General features: G+C 41.0%; 1 long non-coding RNA gene across 1 annotated transcript; it reads left to right on the top strand.

Moving 5' to 3' along the window:
* Nucleotides 1-12,810: 12,810 nt before the first annotated feature.
* Nucleotides 12,811-16,270, top strand: LOC142818015 (uncharacterized). Its single transcript, XR_012895478.1, has 3 exons — nt 12,811-12,937; nt 14,496-14,558; nt 16,098-16,270. It is a non-coding gene; the product is annotated as an uncharacterized LOC142818015 (long non-coding RNA).
* Nucleotides 16,271-16,636: the final 366 nt, after the last annotated feature.

Here is a 16,636-nt window from a genome sequence, read left to right on the forward strand (position 1 = left end):
TCGGGGTAGTTCTTTATTGTGTGAGGCCAGGACAGGAGTATTGCGAACAAGGACATATCGGGCCAAATACGAAGGGGTAGACACGGTATGCAGTGCGTGTGAAGAGGATGAGAAAACTGCGGAACAGTTGTTAATGTTCTGTAAAAGGCTTCACCCTGTTGTTCAGGATGATGGAGCCGAGTTTTTCAAAGCACTGGGGTTTAGCGACAGGGAGGGCAAAATAGACTTTAAGCGGGTAGAATTAACTAGAAGGAGGTTATCTGAGTGTTGGCCAAAATCAAGCCACGATTGAAAATTAAACCCTTCACTGCAAAGTACGAGTCCTATTTAAAGGAAAATAAATAAATCTAGTTCCTTATTCACTAAGTATTACGGTTCGGTGTCGCCAGCCACCGCCCGATCTAAAGGGTACAACCATATCAATCCGTCCATTCATTGAACGTATGATGAAAAAATGTGAGATGGTGGTACATGGACTGTTGACTAGATGGACGAATGGACACGCAGACACATATATGAATGGACGCACGGATAGCTGCATGGATGGATGGACGCATCGTCGGGCGCAGGGCCGGATGCATGAACGAATGCGGGGACGAAGCACAGATGCACGTGCGGACGCACGAACAGACGCACGCACGGACGAGTGGGTGGACGCCGGGATGGTTACACAGATGAACGCATGGACGTACGGAAGTAAGAACGAATGGACGGACGGATGCTTCGCCCTACTCTCTATCATTCACCCCGTGGATAGGCTGCCATTTTTTCACTAAGATTTGAATTTTTTTCCATTTCACAACTCTCAGTTCGTGAAACTCCACTGTGAAATGCTTGTGTAAGAGCACAAGATGCCGGAATTTGAGGAGCAGGGTTTAGCTATTGAATATCACTGCCGAGTGTCGGGTAAAAATAAGTAGCAGATCATGGCATGTGATACTTGGTTCGTTCCACTTGTTTGCTCGCCCATTTGGGAAACGTTTGCCACAATGGGTCTAAACGACAATGTAGATTCAATGCGTTCGCATAGCGTATCATGCATGATATGTGACAGGACGCTGGCGATGGTCTTGACAGTGGAAGTCTGAAAGGTTTGTCAACAAAAACATGTATTTATTACAAAAAACACACTCCTGGGACCCCCAAAAATATGTGAAAAGTGCTTGCTAACGTTATATCTGCAATAAAAACACACATAGTAGCTTTTTATAGACACTGTAATAACAATAAACAGAAATGTCAACAATAAACAAAACAAAGCAAGTACAGTACAAAATACTGTCACAGAAATTGGAAACTTCTTGAGAAACACTTTGCATGAAAAGGCGTCTCAGGAGACAAGAAAACGGAAACTGTGAATAAGTGTGGCTTTTGCACAGCGTTGCCGATAAGGGAGTGCTTTATTTTTGACTTTCGAAAGGGAAGTAACGTTGTTATACTACTTAGGTTACAATCAAGCTTATTACCTCTACTCACATGTGCTTTCTTTATATATATCATAATAATTGTTTTGAAGGCGAAGCATTTCTTAGCGATGCCAAGCAACTTTGATTGTTTTACACGTATCTATCTATCTATCTATCTATCTATCTATCTATCTATCTATCTATCTATCTATCTATCTATCTATCTATCTATCTATCTATCTATCTATCTATCTGTCTATCTATCTATCTATCTATCTATCTATCTATCTATCTATCTATCTATCTATCTATCTATCTATGCACACCTGTGTGGTCTCCAGATCATCTGCTCAACATCTTGGGGACATAAATGCCAAACGAAGCTAAGAGGGTCTGACAAATGAAATTGCTCAGTCCTGAAAAGATTAATTCAAAAATATCATCGTGTACAACCTCAAGATATTTTCGGCAGGGACGTGTTGAACATAGCCGTGTACCTGGAATTTTGGTGTGGGCGATGCGCCGTTGGTGATTGACAGTTAATATCAACCCAGAAAACGCCAGTAGCACTTCCAAGACCTATGGTAATATTAAAAACTATAATCTGAGCTAAAGTTGGACCCAAGTTTTCTGTCTAAAAATGACGTATTTACCACAAAATTTAATCAGGTCTTGAACTGCTTTGAAGAGGAAGCTCTGGACGTGCAATACCGGTGCAAAGTCAGTGGTGGTTTTAGCGATGACTATCTACTTTTACAACAAGACATTAGAGAATACATGTGTGCTCGTTCAGTCAAGCGTTATGTCGGCTTAACTTCAACTGCAGTTGCACTGTTGTATCTGTGATTAGTTCATTGTAATACACAAGATATGAACATTCTTATGAGTCAGTACAATTCATTCTAGCGTTGTCCTGCTTTGGAGGATTAGGCTAACTATGGCTGGGTATATGATATTCAAGCATACACTTCCTAAACTACACTTCACTTTAACACTACTGATGTCTCTGCCGTACCGTAAGCGCTGTAGTAATGTCAGACCATATTTTATCAACTAGACTAACAAAAACACGTCAATCTTCCCCGTAACGTTCGGGGAAAAACCTAATTTGTAACATATAACTAACGGCTGCCTGTTCAGTGTTAAATTTATTACGAAATGGATTCGTGCTGTCACTACTCCCTCTCATTTCACCATTCGTGCTTACTCAAGCTTATGCCTTAACATCATCGTTACAGCACATGTTCATGACGCTAGCATGTTACATGTCACTTCAAGTACAAACATTCGCACTCTCAGAACTCTAAAGTTTTTTTTTAATTTATCCAAAGGAAACTGTGGCGTTGCGATTGTTCAGCGATCATAAGAATCATGGGTATGATTTGGATTTGACTATTCTTCGTGCTTGCGGGCGGCGATCACACTTGTAGCTTCACTTATTGCTGTGTTTAGGTTTTGTACGAAATGACAGAACAAATAGCTTGGGCTACGTGAGCTGATCTAAAATGGTGATTCTAAAAGGTGAAGGTGGTGAAGCGTAACTGTCGAACGTTTGCCGATTGTTGTTTCGTAACGAAGCAGCTTCAAGCTACGCGAAGCAAGAAACTGCGTAAAGTATGGAGGCTAGGCAAATCCATGTACTACTCATAATTCTCATGCTCGCTGAAGCGCCTTGCGTGGCCGCACCTATAAACACAAGCGCCAGAGTTGTTTCCTGTGTACATTTACAAAACTTTATGATTCTGTCCCGAATGACAGAACGAATTGCTTATGATTTGTGAGCTGATCTGAAATGGTGATTCTAAAAGGTGAAGGTGGTGAAGCGTAACTATCGAACGTTTGCTGATTGTTGTTTAATAACAAAGCAGCTTCAAGCTACGCGAAGCAAGAAGGAACGCAAAGTATGGAGTCTAGGCAAATCCATGTACCACTAATATTTCTCACGCTCGTTGGAGCGCAGTGCGTGGCCGCACGTATAGAAACAAACACCAGAGTTATTTCCGGTGTATATTTAAAAAACTCTATGCTCTGGTCACCTCACGACATCCACAAGGCAAACAAAGGGTATATTTTACGTGTTCACTCTATACTTTTTTTCCGCGGAGAGAATTTCGAAATACCTTATCAGTCATATAGAAATGTACTAGCGGTTCCGGTTAAGGCTTCAACGTATCAATAGCCTGATGGTGCTTCATAAAAACGGCAAAATTTGACAGATTGCAATGAATATGAGCGGCAGTTCATTCTTGACCGTAGCAGCAGGGACACGGAACACTACTTATACTTCTCGCACACTGGTACAGATGGCAACAGTGCGTTAAATTCCTAATCTCAGCCGGGTGGACTGGCCTCAATTTACACGTGTACCTAATTGCATGCGCACACCGCGCTCGAATGGCCGTCAACATTTCAGATTAAATAGAACGTTTAGCAAAGATGGGCAGCAGAACGTGAACATTAGAACATACTCTGAAACTGACGCGGCCAGCCGCGCTGACGCTGGAATCTCGGTTGACACATGCATAAAGGTCGACACTCTTTGCAGCTTGGCAGAGTACTTGATGTTCGGTGCTGTCTGCGCCGATATTGTTGACTACATGTCCTTCTTTTTCCTTGCTTAAATTTAGTGAATGATTTTTTCCGTCTTGAGCGTACTGGCTACTGCCTTTGCCTATGATGACCACGTGATAGCATGGGTCAGATAGACATATTAATGCGAGGTAGGCTGTTCACCAGAGTTACCAGCATACCTCGCGCCAATATTAGAATAAAACGTTTGCATGGCTCATGTCCAGCCACCTTCTGTACCTGCCAGATCAAGTACATCTGGAATTACTCTCCAACACTGCTCACTTTGTTTTCATTCACTATATACCATTGGGTTTCACGTTCTCGGCTCTGTGACACTTCGCATTTTGGTGCTTAAACAACTAAATTTTGGTTTTTCTATGAATAAAAGATCAATGAAAAATACCTTACTGCTTCGGCCTTAACAGATGCCACTCTAAATGATTGAACTTTATTCTAGACTGACAGATCTCTCGAATAAATGCGTGACTCTACCACCCAAACAAGCGCCGCCGGCGATGCTGTCATCCTGCAGCGACACGTCACTTTCAAGCTTTCCGCTACGCATCCTAAGGACAACGTAGCGGAAGATGTGAGAAATAATTCTCTCTGCTACTGGAAAAAGACATAAAGCTCTGTTTCTTTGGTTACAAGTCGTTGCAGTACATCTCGCAACTTCTTTTTCTCCGTCTCTCGTAGATGAACTTGCCAGAACACCACACCGACCAATAAACCTATGTCTGCATACAGGTTTTGTGCAGCTGCATGCAAACTCCGGCGCAGACAATGCAGAAGTGACGGGCATCACAGTTAACGCATCATTGACTGTGTTCTCTTGACGCATCTCTACAACTGCGGCTATTGCCACATCTTTTTCGGGAGTAAAATACAGTGTTGTGTTCGCTGCGTCTGAGTGTACACTTTACCTATGCCTACTCATTTATGATGGGAATGGCTGACAGCGAAAAGTGCAACAATTGTTTTTTGATTTGATTTGTGGGGTTTAACGTCCCAAAACCACCATATGATTATGAGAGACGCCGTAGTGGAGGGCTCCGGAAATTTTGACCACCTGGGGTTCTTTAACGTACACCCAAATCTGAGCACACGGGCCTACAACATTTCCGCCTCCATCGGAAATGCAGCCGCCGCAGCCGGGATTTGAACCCGCGACCTGCGGGTCAGCAGCCGAGTACCTTAGCCACTAGACCACCGCGGCGGGGCAGTGCAACAATTGTGCTGTCTACGAAGTTATTCAGCATCATCTTCCTCACTGTTTTTGATGGTGGAACAGTGGCTACGCCACTTGACCACTGCGCTGAAGGTTCAAATTCGATCTCAGCCGCGATGGTCCCATTACAATGAAGGCAAAATGGTAGAGGCCCATGTACGCTGCGATGTCAGTGCATGGTAAAGAACATCAGATATTCGAAACATTGCAAGTCCTCTACTCCGGCGTATCTCATAATCATAGCGTGGTTTTCCGACATATTACTCTAGATAATATTAGTAATATAACAGTCATTAATAATAATATTATCACTTTCACAGTGAAAGCTGTGTATGTCTAGAAAAAGTGAAAACCATGGCGGCCGTCATAAGCGCTCTTTATTGGCTGTGTAATCAGTTACGTCTTTCCCAAGCAAGCGTGCTATTGGTTGCGTTGTGAGTCACGTCGCCGCCGCCATGGCGCCGAGTTCGCTCGCGATTCAGACGCCTGCAACAAGGCGGCGCTGCGGCGTCAGTGTGATTGCGTGCGTGTGTTCGCCGGGGCGAGTACCGCTTTCAGCGAGAGTTTCTCCGGTGTCTTTAGCTGCGATGTTTTTCACTGCCTGTGGTTCGACAACAACCACTGCGAATAACGCATTGCGAAAGGCATTTGACCACAAATTACATTCCTCCATGAGCATGATCCTGCAAAACATTATATGTGTCTAATGAACTAAACACTCTGGTAACGCCGAGAGAATTGTATGTGTAATCTCATTAAGGGGCATGAACCTGCAACTAATAAATTTGAAAGCTGCAGTGCCACGTCGGGGTCAAGCCATTGTTGAACACCGGGGGGGGGGGGGGACGCGTGTTCTAGATTTCGCTGGTCAACCTTTTCACGGATTGCCTGGGTGGTGGCCTTTAATGTTATTATTATTATTATTATTATTATTATTATTAGTAGTAGTAGTAGTAGTAGTATTAGTAGTAGTAGTAGTAGTGGTAGTAGTAGTAGTAGTGGTCGTAGTAGGAGCAGTAGTAGTAGCAGTAATATTAGTATAGTAATTTCAGGCTCTGTACTGACTGGAATATCTTGAACGAAAGTGATTTTTACAGCAGAAAAGAGAATACCACACAGTGATCTTGTAGGCTGAAGTATATAGTGACTTTTATCTCGTCCTCTATATTTTGCCTCCTTTCTTCCAGAATGTGGGGTAGCTTATCAGGATTAGCCTCTTTTTGGCTTCCTTCTGTTCTTCGTTTTTTCTTCAGAAAACGCAGCTTGACATCAATATACTATATTGTAGAGAAAGAAACAAAAAATTCAACGAGCAGAGGTTTTTACGTATGAGTCGTGACTACAACCGCATTTATATTCATCACCATACCAAGTCGTCACTAACTGCATGAAACCAGCAGAGCTGCTCAAACTTCTCTTACACACTGCTTCGTAACCGTGGTGGCAGGTAGGGCTTCATAATACGTTAATTGCCACCATCCATTTGTATTTTTTACAATGATATGTATACTAACAACACAATGTGGGAACATACTAAGTTCTAACAATATCTTGATTCACGTTGCCAGAGGTACCTTCTGTTGAAGTGTAGTGTGCAGGCTTGATTAGTAGAAATAAATTTATTTTGTGTGCATCTGCGACAAACATACCTCCGCTTTAAACATAGATTTGCACCAATCCGTTAATCTGAGATCCCATGATAATCAGTTATAAATTTTAAGCATGCATTTTGCAACTTTTCAAACCACAGGCCCAATCAAGTAATTTTTGATGATTTGGGCAATATTGAAATCAGGTCTCTCATATCAGCCGCATGCTGCCGCAATAGTAACATTTTCAGGGTTGTCGGAAAAAGGTGAAGCATTGCAACATGCATTTTTTTCATATTACTGCTCACGCTTTTGAAAAGTCAGTCATAGGGGTGTTATGTCGCTCTTCATGTCACTCATGTACGTCGTATATATAGTAATTAGGTAGTTATCAGGTGTAGCAACGAATCCTTCAAACTGCACGTGAAGTCCACGTGTTACGGACCCTTGCCTAGTGCATTGAAGAAAGAGCTTCAAAACCGGCTGGATAGTGACGCCATCAAAAAGGGACAGAATGGGTTTCGACGCGAAGAGCCTGTTAAAAAAAAACTTGAAACAAAACGTAGTTGGAGAATAGATTTACTGTTTTAATTTTACCCAGCCAATATGACTACTTTTAAAGAATAATTTCGCACCAGAAAACACCACCAAGCGTGCACTGAACGTGCAGCACAGCCTCCGCGAAAGTTAGAAGAGCAACCTTTCTATAGCCTACATGGACGCTATTATGAAACTTCTACAAGCACACTCGCGTGATATTCCCTATGCCATAAAGTGCCACAATTTTGTGTCGATGGGAAGGAATGTCTACTATGTCATTGTTCATCATTATTCAGAAAAGCATGGTAATCACTACACACTTGCTAGTCCTAATGTGCCCGTTGTTGATGCTGTGCTTGAGGAAGATAGCAAATTATGCCTGAGACTTTTGTAAGAGCACATGGGTGTCTTCAAGGGCTTGTTGGTACAGATGAAACGGGGTTACTCAAAGGAAACTCAAGGAATACTCAAGGGAAACTGCGCAAAAAACGGCATAGAGAAAATGATCACATAACAAAAGCTATTCACATAGCGTGACGCTTCATAGATTGATCTTCAAGTTTCTAAAGCTCTGTATTACACATGTCCGCGATTCCTTACCCGACATAAACCATTCATAGGTCATATCGCAAAAGTGTTTCTTCACCGGCGCATCTTCGTTGTAGAATACTGAGCTGCCAAGCAGAGCGTCCAGATTAGATTCGCAAGCGGTCCTCGTTATGCTTATAGTGAATAGTTATTTTATTTCGCGCAGCAGTAGTAAGGGGCAGAGGCCTCGTGAGAAAACTATGGTGCCAGAGTATACGCTTGTCAAAGTCTCATAACTGATTTCACTGTATAATTGTTGATCGATTATTATCGTCTCTATGTCAAGTGATTGTGCCCTCTCTTGAGATGATGTCTTACTGCTTTAGCAAAGTCATAATAGGTAACGACAATGCATATAGTCTTTATTGTCGTGATCTAGATGAAAATGGCTCTGATGAATCTATTTGTGAATGCTGGCCCTGGGAAAGATAGCGCGAAATCTCTATAGTTTTTATTAAAGATATAAAACATACACGAACTCAATAAAACATTTTGACAAATCTTGGACTGGGACATGAGGCAGAGTAGTGACGTACTATTACACTTGGTCGTTTAAAAATATTATTAGGCCTAATGCAAAAAACCCACAAGTCTATAGAGATGACTGTATTACGTCTGTAGCACCCCGCTATAAATCAAGCGTACTTGGCTACGTCAAAAGATCGATTCAGAAATGTCTCTTTTACTTGTTAAGATAGAATGTCGCAATGGCCGAAAAACAATTAAAATAAAGTTACTATTACCATGTGCTGCAATTGAATTACACTCATCTTGTGACAGCAATACACAAAAGTAAAACATACTTTTTTTTCTGGAATAAGACCACCTCTTCTAGTAAAAAAAGTATTTAACGGTAAGAGAGACATGATTTATTAGATGACAGAGAGGCGCCGCAGCCAGGGCTAGGGCATTAGCCTTTATTAAAAATAGAAGGCTTAGTGGAAGAGATATATTCACAGACCTCTGACTTATTGCAAAAGACCAAATGTGCCGGTTGGTACAAAATACGATGACGAACAAGTATTATTTACGTATTTATATATGCGCTGCAAATGCCAGAACACAACGCATAAAGGCGACAGTCAAAGCATATGTGCTCTAAATCTTTTAAAATCACAAAATGCCCGCACCTATAGCTGAATTTTTCACGGCATCTTCATATGAAGTACTGCAAACTATTTAATGATCAACAAAAAAAATTCAAAGCTGTGGTATTCGCACCGGCTAAGAAGGCTGTTTGTCGTGGTTTGTATATACACCTAGGGCCCGAAAAATTGAGGTTCTAAAAGAAGTTTGATCATTATGAGTAATTTTTATTGAGCCCCGCCGCGATGGTATAGTGGCTAAGGTACTCGGCTGCTGACCCGCAGGTCGCGGGTTCAAATCCCGGCTGCGGCGGCTGCATTTCCGATGGAGGCGGAAATGTTGTAGGCCCGTGTACTCAGATTTCGGTGCACGTTAAAGAACCTCAGGAGGTCAAAATTTCCGGAGCCCTCCACTACGGTGTCTCGCATAATCAAATAGTGGTTTTGGGACGTTAAACCCCACAAATAATTTCAGTAATTTTTAATGAAAATCTTAATTGGGACGAACACGTTAATAAAGTAACTAGAAATATAGCTATAGAGGACGTGCGGTACACTCTCTAAACTTCGACAGATGATTCCAGCAAACACTAAACTTTTACTCTATATTACGTTGTTTTAATCTCACATAAACTATTCTAGTCTAGTGTGGGCAGATACATCTAATGAAAATCGCAATAAAATATCTTTACTGCACAAAAAGCGATTCGTCATATTGCAAACATACCATACGACGCACATACAAGTGATTTATTCAGAGAATATAACATTTTACCGATCAACCACATACACAGCTTTAACCTTAATATGAAATACAAACAAAGCTTGCTATCAAACAACGCTTGTTTTCTTAAACTGTGTAACCCCAGGAAAACTACACAATCCAATTAGGACATTCGGAAAAGGCCTTCCTGGTTCATTCCTTATTCGCGAACTAATAATGGTTTGAGAAGACTTGAACACTGTATTCCTACATGTTTTCACGTGTTTAAAAATAAAAACATCGCCATCTTTAATATACAAAAAACAACTTAAGAAGCTTCTCATCCAGAATGGCGGCGTGTAGTATTAATAGGCATAAGGTATCCGATGTAAGAAGGTATAACATGGAGGGAAATGAACACGCTCTCAAAAACGGAGGATGCCTCAAATCAGTGAAGAGGAAACTTGGGATAGGCAAAAATTGGATGTATGCACTAAAGGACAAAGAGGGCAAAATAACTACCAATATGGATAGGATAGTTGAAATAGCGGAGGCGTTCACAGAGATCTGTACAGTAGCAGGGACAACCACGACTTTAATACTATAAGAACTAGCAGTAACCCAGATGACACCCCACCAGTAATGATAGAAGAAGCCAGAAAAGCTTTGGAGAGCATGCAAAGAGGCAAAGCTGCTGGTGAGGATCAGGTAACATCAGATCTGCTGAAAAATGGAGGACAAATTGTGTTAGAAAAACTAGCCACCCTGTTTAGGAGGTGTCTCCTGACGGGAAGAGTACCAGAGTCTTGAAAGAACGCTAACATCATCTTAATACAGAAGAAAGGAGATGACAAGGACTTGAAGAATTACAGGCCGATTAGCTTGCTCTCTGCAGTATACAAGCTATTTACAAAGGTAATTGCTTACACAGTAAAGAAAACATTACAATTCAATCAACCAAAGGAACAAGCAGGATTTCGAACAGGCTACTCAACAATCGACCACATTCGTACTATCAATCAGGTAATGGAGAAATGCTCTGAATATAACCAACCACTATGTACAGCCTTCATAGATTACGAGAAGGCGTTTGATTCAGTAGAAATATCAGCCGTCATACAGACACTGCGGAATCAGGGCGTAGATGAAGTATATATAAACATCCTGGAAGAAATCTACAGAGAGATAACTGCCACCATAGTGCTTCATAAAAAAGCAACAGAATACCAATCAAGAAGGGTGTAAGGCAGGGGGACACAATCACCCCAATGCTTTTTACCACGTGCTTACAGGAGGTTTTCAGCAGCCTAGGATGGGAACAGCTAGGGATAAGAGTTAATGGAGAGTGCCTTAGTAACCTGCGCTTCGCCGATGACATTGCATTACTGAGTAACTCAGGACACGAATTGCCACTCATGATTATGGAGTTAAACAAGGAGAGCAGAAAGGTGGGTCTTAAAATGAATCTGCAGAAAACGAAAGTAATGTACAACAACCTCGGAAAAGAGCAGCGCTTCGAGATAGGTAATAGTGCACTTCAAGTTGTAAAAGACTATGTCTATTTAGGCCAGGTCATAACCGCGGAGCCGAACCACGAGATTGAAGTAACTAGAAGAATAAGAACGGGGTGCAGCACATTTGGCAAGCACTCTCAAATTATGACAGGTAAATTGCCACTATCCCTCAAGAGAAAGGTATATAACAGCTGTATCTTGCCGGTACTTAGCTACGGAGCAGAAACCTGGAGACTTACAAAGAGGGTTCAGCTTAAATTGAGGACGACGTAGAGAGCAATGGAAAGAAAAATGGTAGGTGTAAACTTAAGAGACAAGAAGAGAGCAGAGTAGATTAGGGAACAAACGGGGGTTAAGGATATCATAGCTGAAATCAAGAAGAAATGGACATGGGCTGGGCATGTAGCGCGTAGACAGGATAACCGCTGGTTGTTAAGGGTAATTAACTGGATTCCCAGAGAAGGCAAGTAGGTTAGGGGGAGACAGAAGGTTAGGTGGGCAGATGAGATTAAGAAGTTTGCGGGTACAAATTGGCAGCAGCAAGCACAGGACCGGGTTAACTGGCGGAACGTGGGAGAGGCGTTTGTCATGCAGGGGACGTAGTCAGGCTGATGATGATGATGCTGATGATAGTTTAGAATCTTCTAATTGTCCGGCTAAAATACTATATGTAAAAGAAACATGCTGTAATAGTGCTCATGTGTAACATGGCATGCTGTGATGTTTGCTTTCTTTGCCGTTTTTTTCGTTCCTTTCTTTTACGAGTAAAACAGGTATCATTTCACTCGTGAGGGTTTTTCTTTAAGATGAAAACTTGTGCTTTTTCCATACGCAGTGTTCTAAATGTTCATAACCATTTGGTTATACTTTGTTGTTCGTTTTGCAACGTGTGCATTTGTTTCATGATTGACCGTACGCTGTTTTCTTGTTTTATTTGTTGTTTTTCTCTCTTTGTGATTTGCTTATTTCATGTAATCCTGAAACTGATGTAATCTTGACGCCTTTCCTTTTCTTTCCTAATTTCTCGAAGTTTGAAAAGCAATGTCAAATTGTTTTTTTCTTGTTTGTGCTCTGCGAATATGTAATGCTAAGTGAAAAAGAGTAGGAGCTTCGTCAAGCTGCTTACAAAGCAGCTTTTTGCTCTTATCCTTGCGTTTTCTTTCCGCAACTCTGTGAAGAAAATGCTCAATAAAGCTGAAATAAATTGAAAATTTCTGAAACTGCATGCATGTAAATATTCAGTAAATAATACAAACACTTTATTGACCCTATATGCTTGTTTCATGTGCTTTTCGTTCTGTATATGCGCGTGCGTGGTTTTCTCTCTATCTCTCCTTGACATTGTGTTTGTCATCTCAACGTAAGTCAATAGTTATACGTCGAGTGCGTAGTATTCCACTGCAAAGTCTCATGGCTGAAGGGTAGCAATTAAGCATTATGAGAAATGTGATTAGCCTTTATTTATGTGTTCTTTTTTTCAATGTTTCTATTTAGGACAAACATAATTAACCGCCATAGCGTTTTTATTATTTCAATTAGTGAGGATTCACCTGTCATTTTCCCCTATTTTATTCTGCTCAGTTTGCCCTATCAGAACAGGTGAAGCAAAGTACTTTATCACTGACTTTCAGTATATAAGTCGGCATTCAATAAGCTTGAATCCACAGACCTACGGAGACGCGTAGCAATTGGTACCAACCAATCGCAGTACAGGTGAGATGATGGATCATGCTGCCGATATGGCCTCTGTTTCAGCACACGTGCCGGCATAAAACAATTGCTCCAGCCAAGGGAGGCACTCTGTTTAGCGACAGAATTGTTCATTTTATAAACGATGTACTTTGATAAATCTTCATTTGTCGAACGCTTTTGTTTGCGAATGAAGAAATTAAGTAAGTTGTGGAAGAATTGAATATTGTAGGATAGCTTATTTTGCTAGTTACAAAAATTCTATGTTGCAATGAGAGCGAGGATGGATGGATGGAGGAAAGAACTTCATCAAAATTCAAATAGATCGCCCCGGTGTCCTACCCCGAAATGAGCCGGTCCCACATTGGGACCGTAATACCTGCACTTTTCGCCGCTTCGTGGTACCATTGAACTAATAATAATTGTGCATTTAATGAATTGCTGCGTAAAGCTGCGTCCCATCGTTCTTCAGTATTTTCCTTGTTGCGGCGTAACGCTGAGCAACGCAGAGCATATCAGCGAGGACTATGGTGAAATTGAATTTATCGTATGTTGTTGGAAGGAAGAATGCAGCATTAGTGCTGTTAATGACTAGCCGGTATGGGAAGGTTTTTGTCTGAAATAGTCATAGCGTAATAGCCTGGGGTCTGTTTCGTCTACTGTATAGAGGGGGAAGACCCTGCGACCCAGATATAAATGTTTCCTTAGCTCGTTGTATGAAAGGAAGTGATCCTTGAATAATGATACTTGAACATCTTGCTTTGCGCTTCTTGGTTGACATGTGCACGTGCAGTATTTTGGGCAAACTCATTGAGGTTCTAGTAAGCGCCATTATCTCTCATGTAAACAGGAAATCAAAACGTTCTGTGCAGCTTGATTACTTTTCAATTGAGCTTTGCCAGGATCTCCCTAGAGATTACTTTCTAGGCCAGGGCTCACACGGCTGCCCTGGACTCGCTGTGGATTCTCGATCTATTAGGGTCTAAACATGTCGATGCAATGGCTACTTGCTCGGTCATTTGTGACTCTACGGTATACATGAAATCTGAGTTGACTAGTTCACTTTAGCAATCATAAGTACTGTTTTGAAAGCTCGTTTATTTGATGCGAAAGCCACGTTGACAAACCAGAAATCCTTAGATTGATCTTTACCTCATTCTAGCAGCGCTTTGGCTAAGGCTAGCCTTCTGCTCGAATTGTAAAGGCGGTGCGCAATACTTGGGAAAGGCCTGTGTTATTGTCAATAAGAATGCTCGAGACTTCTTTCTAGTTGCCATCTACCGCTGTACTTGATGTACCGATTTGTTTGAGGATGTGCCTTCCTGAATGCGTCCCTCTGAGTCTAACACACTAGTCTAAGGAAATCAATTTAATAAACACGTGCCTAAATTGTTGTTTTTCGTCTTCATGCATGGAAGGCTATGTGTCATTGATAGCAGCAGAAGCTCTGCATGATAACTAAAGACACATTCAAATATTTTCTATAATAATGTTTTGAGCAGAACAAGGCATATTCAATATTTTTCTAGTAAAAGTTATATTATTCGTGACTGATACACTTGCCGATATTATTTCTCTGCAGGTGAATCTAACACTAAGAGTGTCTTTGGAATGAAGTTGCTGGTGGCTGTTGCCATGGTGATAGGTACCACTGTTTAATTTATTTCAGCCTCGCAAACATCACTGAGACCAATATTTTTGTGCACAGATTTGGTGCTCATACGCATAATAAATAGCAGCTATACATCAGGAAAAGAAAATTTGTTTCTTCATGTGCGTCGTCACTAAGCTGAATTTTCACTTTTGCAAAAAGCTTAGCCAAAACCTAGTTTACAGTTGTTTTGTAATGCAAATTACCATCGTTTTAGTTGGCTGACTTTTGAAAGAAGGTGCATTGGAACCAATCTTTCTCAAAATATTTCAGAATGCTTGCAATAGTATTTAGCATGCTTGCAATTATAAAACTCTCAAGGAACTCTCTGATGCCTCAGTTATTTTCACCACCATCATTATTACTGTTTGCTTTTACATATTTGTTCTAGAGTCTTGCAATTATCCTACTGAACGTCCCTATAAGCTATTTAATTCAAGTACCATGTAGGTCTCTTCATTGCAATTGTAATCTACTGAACAAAGGTGCCCAACGGGGTGTATTCACTTATTGCTTGCAGTTTTGTTTTTAGAACAAAAAACAAAAACTTCGAAGCTTTTACAAGTCCAAAATTGTGACTACAATGACTTCCGAAAGACTTCCGCACCAAGTGTCTAGCAATTTCATGTTTTTCACAGCGTCGTTCACATATTTTTTAGGGAATAAATTTGTGTTGCTAATCTTGAAAAGCGCTGCACGAGTGACCCAGAATTGCTGGGAAACCTTGACCAGCATTCACATTTGGGAAAACAGCAACAAATATGTGTGACAAATTGCCCATCTGCTACCCTATAGACTGGCATGCAGTCCATAGATACCTAATACTACTAGGACATTGCTCAACTTTAGAGCTATGTTATGTTAAGAAGTTTTAATTGACTATTTTGCCTTAATACGATGCCAAAGAACAAGTACGCGTAAAGAACACCCAAGATGTGTGTACTTTGGGAACAGTTATCAGTGTAGGGCTAGCCAGTATGAGGTTCAGCGTTAAATCACTTCAACATGTGATGGTCTGGAATAAACGTAGGCGCACTTTCAGTGGTTTTTGAAAAATATTTGGCTTGTGATGAAAAAAATATGTTTTGCGGCATTTCATTTCAAGACATTTCTAGCACTGAATTTCAAAAAAACTATGCTTAATTTAGAATATGTGAATAGGACAGTAGCAAAACGCGAAATTTTTTGATTGCACTAACTTTCAACTTTTTAAGCGGGAAAGGTGTTTTTAAAAGTCGTATATTGAAATAGTGCTTAGGTGAAAATTAAGGCGAACAAAATTTCTGGAGAGTTAGCGCACTGTTTCTGTCGCTGTCTTTGTATTATCAATAAAGGTTTGCTACGGTGAAAATACAGGCATATGTTCATTGGTAAAACTGCAGTGACAATATGTTTTTAACTTGGACGTTATATTTAGCGCAAAATAAGAAAATAGGCCACCACAGCATCCGTGTTGCACATTCGTTCAGGCGAGAAACAGTGATTACAGACAACGTTTACTGGCTTTGAAAGTTCTCTTTCTTTTCATTGCAGGTGCTCTTATAATGGCACCAACTGATGCCCTCGCCGGTGCAGGAGGTGTAGGAGGAAATGATGGCATCGGCGGTGTTGGCAAAAAATGAATTGATGAGTGCTCCATGCCTCGCTATTCCGCGGTTTTGCCCTATAAAAACCGTAATAAAACAAAATAAATAAATTAAGAAGTATTGTCACTAATTATTCTCGTGCAGATCACGAAATAAGCCTGTGAGTGTCAACCAATGTACACCGCAAACACAAACTTTGCGTGCAAGGTTTATAATCAGCGCTTCATTAGAAGTGCACTAAATATAATAATTACGCCATCTACAATATATCTCAATACAGAAGGAGAAACATGATGTTCAGCTTCCTATTATACTTACGGGATGTCTTTATTAACTTCACGCCTGTCAGGTTAACACTTCACAAAGCGCACAGAAATTCAGGATGACTGGGCACCTCAGACTCAGCCCCACAACAACAACGTCGTTGTCTTCACTCACTTGGTGTAATTACTGGCGCCCGTGCCTACGGCACTTGCATAAACCCGT

This window comes from Rhipicephalus microplus, chromosome 5, assembly GCF_043290135.1.
Source record: "Rhipicephalus microplus isolate Deutch F79 chromosome 5, USDA_Rmic, whole genome shotgun sequence".
Taxonomy (NCBI): domain Eukaryota; kingdom Metazoa; phylum Arthropoda; class Arachnida; order Ixodida; family Ixodidae; genus Rhipicephalus; species Rhipicephalus microplus.